This window comes from Scleropages formosus, chromosome 9 (assembly GCF_900964775.1).
Source record: "Scleropages formosus chromosome 9, fSclFor1.1, whole genome shotgun sequence".
In the NCBI taxonomy this organism is placed as follows: domain Eukaryota; kingdom Metazoa; phylum Chordata; class Actinopteri; order Osteoglossiformes; family Osteoglossidae; genus Scleropages; species Scleropages formosus.
Window position 1 is genome coordinate 4,887,489 of NC_041814.1, and position 11,649 is coordinate 4,899,137.

Below are 11,649 nucleotides of genomic sequence, written 5' to 3' on the forward strand. Positions count from 1 at the left end.
TTAAATGCTTAAGTATAATTACCTGCTATAAGCATTGTCTTAGTAAGCTTTTTTTAATTGCTGAAAAACATAACGAAGCACAATGTTATATTTATTTGTTTCTGCTTTTGCTTCTCATATGTGATAAGTTTGTAGTCTGCTGTAAGATTGTACTGATTAAACTACTTCTCACTTGAAGGTATTTTTATACATTATAAAGTATCAACAGTAAGCTTAATTAAAAAACTCATGTTCATGCAAACTGTATTATATTTTTAACATTTAAATAAAGTACTTTTCAATGTATTTCTGTCAGTCATTTAATTACCAGCTGTAGTTATCAAAGCTGTAATGCAAAGTGAACCTTCAAGTGCTTTCACAAAATTCTTGCCTTTGTGTTTTATGTTAATTTCTTTCATTGTAATACAAGTAATACTTGTATTGTAACACAATACAAAAAAATTGCTTTGTACTACTTTTAAGTTTGGTATTTGTACTAAGGGGGGTGTGGTGGCGTAGTGGTACAGCAGGTTTGGCCAGGTCCTGCTCCCTGGCAGGTCTTCTTCAAGTCCCGCTTGGGGTGCTTTGTGACGTACTGGCATCCCATCTTGGGTGTGTCCCCTCCTCCTCCAGCCCTACACCCTGTGTTGCCAGGTTAGATTCCGGCTTGCCGCCACCCTACTTGGGACAAGCAGCTTCAGCCACTGTGTGTGTGTGTATTTGTACTAACTGTGAGCTCCATTAGAATTAATACTAATTTTAAATGCTATCCATCCATTCATTTTCTTTCCCACTTGTCCTAGTAGGGTCGCGGTAGCAACAGGGAGAGCAGAGAGGCCCAGCTTCCCCTGTCCCCAGCAACTTCCTCCAGCTCAGTCTGGGAGATCCCCAGTCGTTCCCAAGCCAACTGTGAGATAGAATCCCTCCAGTGGGCCCTGGGCCGGCCTCAGGGCCTAGTCCCAGTTGGCCATGCCTGGTATATTTCCAAAGGGAGGTGCCCAGGGGGCATCCTTATCAGATGCCCGAACCATCTCAACTGGCTCCTCTCAATGTGGAAGAGTAGCGGCTCTACTTTGACTTCCTCCCAGATGTCCGAACTCCTCACTCTATCACGGAGAATGAGTCCCAACACCCTGCAGAGAAAACTCATTTCAGCCGCTTGTATCCATGATCTTATTCTTTCAGTCATTACCCAGAGTTGATGACCATAGGTGAGGGTAGAGACGTAGACCGACTGGAAACAGAGAACTTTGTCTTATGGCTCAGCTCCACTGCTACAGTCCTGTACAGCAACCGCATTACTGCTGCTGCTGCTCCCAGTCTGCAGCCGATCTCACAATCCCTCCTCCCCTCACTCGTGAACAAGACTGCAGATATCTACTTAAACTCCTTCACCTGGGGAAAGTTCTCTCCCCTTACCTGGAGGGGGCATGCCATCCTTTTCTGTGAAAGAACCATGGACTCAGACTTTGAGGTGCTGATCCTCATCCCCACCGCTTCACACTCGGCTACAAATCGTTCCAGTGCGTGTTGGAGGCAACCATGTGACGGTGCCAAAAGGACAACATCATCCGCAAAAAGCAGAGGCGTCACCTTCCAACTCCCACACAGAATGCCCTCCTGACCTCGACTGCACTTTGATATCCTGTCCACAAAGACCACAAACCGGAGTGGAGACAAGGCATAACCTTGGCAGAGTCCAACACCTACATTGAACGAGCTTGACTTAATGCTGAGTGTGTGGACACAGCTCTCACGCCGTGTGTACAGGGATCGAATGGCCCGCAGTAGTGGCCCCGTTACCCCATACTCCCTAAGCACCTCTCACAGAATTTCACGGGGAACACAGTCATAGGTCTTCTCTAAGTCCACAAAACACATGTAGACTGGATTAGCAAATTTCCATGCCCCTTCAATGATCTGTGAGAGGGTAAAAAGCTGGTCCACTGTTCCAGGGCCAGGACGGAATCCGCATTGTTCTTCTTCAATCTGAGATTCAACTATCGGCCGGAGCCTACTCTCCAGCACCCTGGCATAGAATTTCCCAGGGAGGCTGAGAAGTGTGATACCCCGATAGCTGGCACTCTCCGGTCCCCTTTCTTAAAGATAGGGACCACCACCCCAATTTGCCAATCCAAGGGCACTGCCGCTGAGGTCCATGCAAAATTTCAGAGGCCTGTCAGTCATGACAGCCCTAAAACATCCAGAGTCTTAAGCAATTCCAGGCGAATCTCATCCACCCCTGGTGCTTTGCCACTGTGGAGCTTACCAACTACCTCAGTGACTTCCACCAGGGAAATGGATTCTGGCAGCCCAGAAGCCTCTGGCCCTGACTCCTGTAACGGAGGCATATCTCTTGGATTTAAGAGTTCCTCAAAGTGCTCCTTCCAACTCCCGACAATGTCTTCATTAGAGGTCAGAGTTTCTCCACCCCTGCTGAGCACAGCTTGAGCGAAGCTCCTCCAACTCCTCCTGAGCCTCCGGATGGTTCTCCAGAACCTCTTTGAAGTCGACCGTTAGTCATTTTCCATAGCCTCTCCAAACTCCTCCCATGCTTTGGATTTTACTTCTGCAACCACAGCCGCTGCTGCCTTTTTTGGCTGCCAGTACCTGCCTGCTGAGTCAAGAGTCCTCAGAGCCAACCAGGCCCTAAAGGCCTCCTTCTTCAGCTTGATGGCTTCCCTCGCCACCAGTGGGTTCTTGGGTTGCCTCCATGATATGCACCAGCAAGCTTTTGGCCACAGCTGTGCCTGGCTGCTTCCACAATGGAGGTTTTGAACAGGGTCAATTCAGACTCCATGTCCCCTACCTCCTCCAGGACATGGGAGAAGCTCTCCAGGAGGTGCGAGTTAAAATCATTCCTGCCAGGGTCCTCCGACAGTTGTTCCTAGCACACCCTCACTAAACGCCTGGGCCTACTGGGCCTGTCCATCAGTTTTCCCCACCATCTGATCCGACTCATCACCAGATGGTGATCGGTTAACAGCTCAGCACCTCTCTTCACCCAAGTGTCCAGAACATGTGGCCTCAACTCAGATGAAATGACTACAAGGTCAATCATTAACCGTAGGCCCAAGAGCTCTGGGACCAAGTACACTTATGAGCATCCTTGTGTTTGAACACAGTGTTTGTTATGGATAAACCATGACTAGCACAGAAGTCCAGTAACATTTTGCCATTCGGGTTCAGATTGGGCAAGCTGTTCTTGCCAATCACCCCCCCGCCAGATTTCCCAGTCATTGCTAACGTGAGCGTTGAAGTCTCCCAGCAGGACTATGGAGTCTGTAGGTGGGGCCCTGTCCAGAACCCCTCCCACCTTCTCCAAGAAGGTCAAATACTCTGAACTGCTGTTTGGTGCATAAGCACACACAACTGTCAAAGTTTTCCTCTCTGCAACCTTAAGTTGCATTGAGGCGACCCTCTTGTCCACCGAGATAAACTTCAACTGCATGGCAGCCAGCCGGGTGCTTGTGAGTATCCCCACACCCACCCGGCGCCTCTCACCCTGTGCAACTCCTGAGTAGGAGAGAGACCACCCCCTATCGAGGAGTTTGGTTTCAGAGCCAACACTGTGAGTGGAAGTGAGCCCAACTATATCTAGCTGGTGTCTCTCAACCTCCCGCAACAGTTTTGGCTCCTCTCCCCCCGCCCCCCCAGTGAGGTTACATTCCACATGCCAAGAGCCAGTTTCAGTTTCGCGAGGGGCCGTGATGCCACGCGCCACCCTGCTCGCTCCTGCCGCCTGATACACATCGCACCAAATCCTCATGCTGGACTTTTATACCGATGCATATTAAATTGACTTGTTTAAGTTACAAATTAGTAACAAATTACTGACTCTGCTCTTCCTTCTTGTTGAGCATTGTCTTCCTACATAAGACTTGAGGAAGACGGCCTGGTTCCATGTAGCTGTAGATTTCCAAACAAGCTTACCTCCCTCCATTGGCAACACCGTGATCCTGGTAGTCGTAGACCGGTTCTCTAAGGCCTGTTATCTAATCTCGTTGCCCAACTCACAACCACACTAGTCACTGCCGAACAATTGTTTCAGTACATGTTTTGCATCTATGGGCTGCCAGAAGATATCATCTCCGACAGAGAGCCACAGTTCGCGTCAAAGGTATGGAAAGCATTCTGGCAGAAATTCTATGTGTCAGTCAGCCTCACCTCTGGTTACCACCCCAAGGGCAACGGGCGAGTTGAGTGGCTGAACCAAGACCTCGACTGCTTCCTCAGGAGCTACTGCAGCCAGAACAAGGATCAGTTGACACAGTTCCTGCCATGGGCCGAGTATGCCCATAACTCCCTCTCGCACTCCTCCACAGGACTCTCCCCATTCCAGTTTCTCCTCAGATACCATCCTCCCCTGTTTTCATGGCACCCTGCCCCCTCAGAAATCCCTGCTGTTGACTCTTGATTCCAGAACAGTGAAGAGGTCTGCCATTCGGTTCAGAAGCACCTGTCCCAGAGTGTCCACCACTACAAACAATAGACTGACAAATGTTTCCAGCACCCTGTCTTTCCAACCAGGACAAAGAGTGTGGCTTTCCACCCTAGACATCCAACTCAAGCTTCTTTCCAAAAAACTCAGCCCCCGCTACATTGAACCCTGCAAGATCATCAGGTGCATCTCCACTAGAACCTACAATACAATACAATACAATACAAGCTTTATTGTCACATCATCATCAACATAACATGTAGAGAAGAGTGAAAAATCTTGAGTGCAGCTCCAGAAAGTGCAGTATTAAAAGTATGTCATAAGTTACGTTAAAACCCAGTGTATATACCAATTGTGTTTGTAGATTATACAACAGAAGAATAAATAAATTAATAAAAATAAATAAATAATTTAAAAAAATAGAGAAATAAAAAACAAACTATCTATATGTATGTACAGAGAATACGGGGGAATAAAACAGCGGATTTGAATTTTAGTCTTAGCCCTGCATATTTAACAGTCTAATGGCCTGAGGAAAGAAACTGTCCCTCAGCCGACTTGTGCAGGCCCAGATGCTCCGGTACCGTCTACCTGAGGGGAGTAGGTGGAACAATCCGTGACTAGGGTGGCTGGGGTCGTTAATGATCCTTTGTGCCTTCCTCACACACCGCCTGTTGTAGATATCCTGGAGGGAGGGAAGCTTAACCCCCACAATGTGTCTGGCTGTCCTCACCACCCTCTGGAGAGACCTGTGGTTGAGGCCAGTGCTGTTACCATACCAGGAGATGATACAGCCAGTAATGATGCTCTCCACTGCGCAGGTGTAGAAGGTTTTGAGGATGTTCTGGTTCATCTTCAACTTCCTCAGCCGTCTAAGGAAGAAGAAGCGCTGATGGGCCTTCTTCACTACTGCATCAGTGTGACTGGTCCATGTGAGATCCTCAGTGATATGGACACCGAGAAACTTAAAGCTGGTGACCCGCTCCACCGTTGTCCCGCTGATGGTGATGGGGGTGTGTTCCCTCTCCTGCCTCCTGAAGTCCACGATGATCTCCTTGGTCTTGGTGGTGTTGAGTAAGAGGTGGTTCTCCTGACACCAATGTGTCAGAGTGTGCACCTCCTCCCCGTAGGCTGCCTCATCACTGTCAGTGATCAGGCCTACAACCGCCGTGTCATCGGCAAACTTCACGATGGCATTGGTGCTGTGCATAGCTACACAGTCATGAGTGTAGAGGGAGTACAGGAGAGGGCTCAAAACGCAGCCCTGCGGGGTGCCGGTGTCGAGGGTTAGTGGAGAGGAGATTTTACAGCCTATTCTGACCACCTGACGCCTGCCAGTTAAAAAGTCCAGTATCCAGTTGCACAGGGAGTTATTTAGACCCAAAGCCCGGAGCTTCACACTGAGCTTGGAGGGAACAATGGTGTTAAAAGCTGAACTGTAATCTATGAACAGCATTCTCACGTAAGTGTTCTTTTTCTCCAAGTGGGAAAGAACAGTGTGGAGAGTGAAGGCAATGGCATTGTCAGTGGAACGGTTGTTCCTGTAGGCAAACTGGAGAGGGTCTAATGAGGCAGGCAGCACAGAGCAGATATAGTCTCTAATCAATCTCTCCAGGCACTTACTGACTATGGAGGTCAGAGCAACAGGGCGCCAGTCATTTAAACATGTAATTTTTGATTGTTTTGGGACTGGCACAATGGTTGATGTTTTAAAACACAGTGGGACGACTGAGTGGGAGAGGGAGAGGTTAAAAATGTCCATAAACACACCCACTAACTGGACCGCACATGCTCTGAGGACTCGGCCCGGAATGCCGTCTGGACCCGCAGCTTTACGAGTCTTTACCCGATGGAAGGATCGGGCTACATCCGCTACAGAGACAGAAAGTGGACTAACCTCTGCAGCCGCGGGAGCTCTCTCTGTGCTGGTGGTGTTGCCCGCCTCAAAACGAGCATAGAAAGTGTTTAGCTCGTCAAGCAGAGAGGCAGCAGTGTCCGGAGCAGGGTGGTTATTTTCCTTTTTAAAATCCGTGATGTTGTTGAGCTCCTGCCACAGACTTCTGGTGTTGTTGGAGTTGAAATATCCCTCTACTCTGACTCTGTACTTCTGTTTGGCGGATCTGATGGTTGAGCGGAGGGCGTAGCTGGCTCGTTTGTACTCCTGCACACTTCCAGAGCTGAACGCTGAGGTTCGCGCTCTTAAAGCAGCCCATACCTTGCTATTGAACCACGGTTTCTGATTCAGGTAATCCTGAATTGTTTTGGTTGGGACCACGTCGTCTATGCACTTCCGGATGAAACACGTCACGGTGTCTGCGTAGGCGTCGACGTCACCGTCAGAAGCGGACCTGAACATCTCCCAGTCGACGTGATCGAAACAGTCCTGTAACACATAGTCTGATTGGTCCAACCAGCAGCGGATCGTCCTGAGGGCGGGCGCTTCTCGCTTCAGCTTCTGCCTGTAGGCGGGGAGGAGCAGCACAGAGCAGTGGTCCGATTTGCCGAAGGGTGGGCGGGGCAGGGACTTGTAGCCGTTCGGGAAGGGGGAGTAGCAGCGGTCCAAGACCCGGTCCTCCCGTGTGTTGCAGGTTACATGCTGGTGGAGTTTGGGCGCTATTGTTCTGAGGTCAGCCTTATTAAAGTCCCCAATAACAATAATCGCGGCCTCAGGGTGCACGGTTTCCTGCTCGCTGATCCTCCCGTACAGCTCCTTGAGCGCCTGCTCCGTGTCGGCCTGGGGGGGATGTAGACAGCTGTGATGATGACCGCCGTAAACTCCCTCGGTAACCAATATGGCCGACACGGGAGCATGAGGTATTCCAGGTCAGGGGAGCAGAAGGACTTGATGAGATGTATGTTCCTCCGGTCACACCACAAGTTGTTCACCATGAAACACACACCTCCCCCTCTGCTCTTCCCCGAGAGCTCTCTCGTCCGGTCCGCTCGGTGCGCCGAGAAACCCGCGGGCTTGATGGCCGAGTTCGGAACCTCTCCGGACAGCCAGGTCTCCGTGAGACAGATCGCACAGCAGTCCCTCGTCTCACGCTGGTAACTAATCCGCGCCCCCAGTTCGCCGAGCTTGTTCTCCAGAGACTGTACGTTGGCCAGCAGAATGGTGGGTAATGGAGGACGGAAGGCCCGCTGTCTCAGTCGTACAAGGACGCCGGCTCTCTTCCCCCTTCTCCGGCTGCGTCCCCTCCCCCTCCGGCCTTTCGCCCTGTGTTACTGGGTAGGCTCTGGTTCCCCGCGACCCCGTATGGGACAAGCGGTTCTGAAAATGTGTGTTCTCCAAAGCAACTTCCAATGGGTACTCACATACACACACACTGGCTGAAGCCACTTGTCCTGATCAGGCTTACAGCAAACCAGAGCCCAACCCAGCAACAGAGGGCATAAGGCTTGGAGGGGGAGGGCACACACCCAGGACAGGACACCAGTCCATCACAGGGCACCCCAAGCAGGAGTCAAACCCCAGACCCACTGGAGACCAGGCCCTGGCCAAACCCACTGCACCACCACACCCCCCCAATGGATACTGTGTAGTGTTATCAGCCCACACACCTTATTCACCAAGGTGACTTTCACTGCTGGATACACTACTTACAATGGGTCACTCATCAATACATCAGTGAAACACACTCTCTCTGTGTCACTCACACACTATGGGGGAACCTGAAGAGCATATCTTTGGACTGGGAGACGAAACCAAAGCACCCAGAGGAAACCCATGCAGACACAGGGAGAACATGCAAACTCCACACAGACTGAGCAGGGATCGAACCCACATCCTGTCACACAACCCAGGCATTGTGAGACAGCAGCGCTACTTTCTGTGCCACCGTGCCACCACACCAGCATCCCAAACCCTGTCCTCACACTTCACTCCTTTCCTCCCTGTTCCCTTGCCCAGCTCCAAGACTCCTATGGTACCAACTCATTGCTTTATCTTTCAAGACCACGTCCCTGGATTCCCCTCCCTGAAAAATGTGTGACCCTTCGTCTGTTCTCGACGTTGATACTTACCTTGTACCTCCAGCTCGCAGTGGAGATCCTGCACTTGGGTCTACCATCCTGTGTGTTGCCTGTCTGCTCATGACACTTGAGGTTATTTATAACTATGGGATATAAAAATGTGAAGTAATGCAGGTGAGGAGTAAAGAGCAGTGGGGTATAACAAAGTCAAGATGTCAGGTAGAAAGAGAGAGGTTCATTCAGGAGAGAAGCTTAGAATATGGTAGAGGTGTGCCGAGAAGGGGGAAAAGAAAGGTATTAGTTTAGTGCAGGCTAGGTTAAAAAATTAAATTAACTGTACTAAGGAGGGAGGAGGCTGTTAGAAGGAAGAGGTGGAAAGAGGAGCAGGCCACAGTGGGATTCTACAGAGACCCATTTAAGTTTTTTAAGGCTTTGTTTGTTCAGGAAAAATCTGGCACATTTAATGTGGAAAAGCAGGAGCTGGATGGCTATCGGTGTAAGGTGTACTTGATTGGAGAACTCGATTTGAGCTTCAATTTTTCCAGTGGATATCCTTCCTGTAGCGGAGATAGAATGGCAGAGAGATGTGAGTCCACTGAGGTGGGATGAGGTGCAGGATATTGTGTGGCGGGCAAAGGCCTCCTCGGCACCTGGCCCAAACGGAGTTTCTTACACGGTGATGTTTCATCGTTGTTGCTGATGAGACCAACCACAGTTGTGTTGTTTGCAAACATAATGATGTGGCTGGAGCTGGATTTTGAGGTACAGTCATGAGTCAGTAGAGTGAAGAGCAGGGGTCTGAGCATACACACCCGGGGGGGGGAGGGCCTGTTCTCATTGTGGTGGTGCTTGAAGTACTGCTGCCAATCTGAACTGACAGAGTACTACAGCCAGAGGTGAGATTTTAACCTGTGACTTTTAGGTCTAAAGGCAGCAGCTCCAGCCACTACGCTACCAGCTGTCCCCATCACCTATGGACCGTTGGCCCGATATGCAAATTGGAGTGGGTCAAGAGTTGGAGGGGGTGGATTTTATGTGTTGCATGACCAACCTTTCGAAGCACTTCAAGCTGATGGGGGTCAGTGTGATGGGGTTATAGTCATTCTGGCATGATGACTTTTCTGGTGTCGGTGTTATGGTGGGCCCTTTGAAGCATCTGGGAATAACTGCCTGACCTAATGAAGTGTTGAAGATGATTGCAAACACATCTTTAAGCTCTTCTGCACAGTCCTTTATAACACGGCCAGGTATGTTCTCTGGGCCAGCAGCCTTGCAGGGGTTGATCCTAGTTAGTGATCTCTTTATGCTGGCTTGTCGGCTTATTCCCATTGCACAACCTCCCTCCGCCTTGGATACCACCGAACTGGTATTCCAACATGTATTTAGGCTGTATGACCTACTCAAAGGCATCATGTCTGATCGAGGCCCTCAATTCACATCCTGATTGTGGAGAGCGTTGTGGTGTTTTACACCAAGAATGAATCATTGAGAGTTTTGTAAAAGAAAGGTTCCTGCCAGCCTGAAGGGTGTAAGTTGACAAAGGATAATTGTCATTGGTTATTTCATAAGTGAAGCGGGAATTGTTATTGGCAGCACTATATATAACGCAGGCTTTTTCGCGTGGGAAGAGACGAGGTTCCGGGGTGTAAAGTGAGATTGTGACACGAGTTACTGTTCTTAGTAAACTCTTTTATTTGTGCACTCTGAGTGTTCCAGTGCTTTGTTTCAGTAAAACCTCCAAAGAACGGTGTACCTTCTTTTCGGACACTACAAGCGTTTTGGCAGAGACCGGGAGTGGAGGTAAGTCTTACCTCAGGGTATCACCCACAGGCGAACAAGCAAGTTGAACGCCTGAACCAGCTACTGCAGTCAAGTCTTGCGAAGCTATTGCAATCAAGAGCAGAATAAGTACTCAAGGTATCTGCCTTAGGCTGAATATGCGCATAACTCGCTTTCCCATTCTTCCACAGTCTCCATTCCAATGTCTTTTAGATTACCAGCCAACCACTGTTCCTCTGGCACCCAAGCTCCAGCGAGATTCCCGCAGTGGACACCTGGTATCAACAAAGAGGGGACATCTGGCATTCTTAATGGAACATCTCCATCAGAAGAGCCAGTAGTATAAACAGCAAGCAGATAAGCGATGCCACACCCTGCTGTTCCAGCCAGAGTCTGGTTGTCTATGAAGGACATTAAATTGAAACTGCCATTCCTGAAACTCAGTCCAAGGTGCATTGAACCCTTCAAGATCGTCAGGCAAATCACTCTGGTTTCTTACAGACTACAACTGCCTTCGCATTTTCGTATCAGTCCCACATTCCATGTGTCTTTGCTAAAACCATATCGTACGTCACTCCTTCACGCTCACACAGGGACCACACCTCCTTCCCTGGTGGAAGTGGATGGTTCTCCAGCCTACACAGTCTGCTCCCTTCTGGATTCCAAGCATCAGCGAGGCTTATACTAACTGGTGGACTGGGAAGGGTATGGATTGGAGGAGCACAGCGGGGTCCTGGCATGCAACATCGCTGACCTCTCTTTAATCTCTGACCTTCACAGGGACCATCCATACCTACCGGCCCCTCATCCCAGAGGCTGCCCTCCTTCGAGGGGTCACAGGGCGGCAAGAGCCACCCATGGGCGGGAGTACTGTTAGGCCCCCAACCACACCCTAGTCAACTGCACCTGGCAGGAATCAGCATGGTCCAGTATAACAGAAGACATGTCACCACTTCATTCGACCTTCGCCTCGTTTTCCTACCTTATTGCCCCAGCCCTGACTCCTCACCCCAAGTCCTGATGTCCCGACTTCGACCACTGCTCTGTCCTTCAACCTCGACCTCAGATCATCCATTAGTATGACGTTTGCTCATCAATTCATTGACTCACGCCTGTCCCTAACCATGATTCTTGCCTTGCACTTTGGAAAAGTAATAAAAAATCCCACACTTGGGTCCTACCTCCTGTCTCCTGCCATTGTGTCCGTGACAGTTGCCATGACCAGTTTTTCAAAAAGTTCACTTATTGTGAAGTTATTCCACAGCTTCTATCATTAGCAGACCAGTTCCCCCGGAAATGTTTTTCAATCGTCCACAGAGATTAGCAACATTTCTGAGCCAGTTTACTTTTTTGGTTTTAAGACTATTTCCACACCAAAATAAATGTCTCTCACTGACAGATATGTCACATATTCCCATGCTTTAATCAAATGGCACAATATGGTCAACAACTCACTCCACACACCCCAGCAAGAGCTC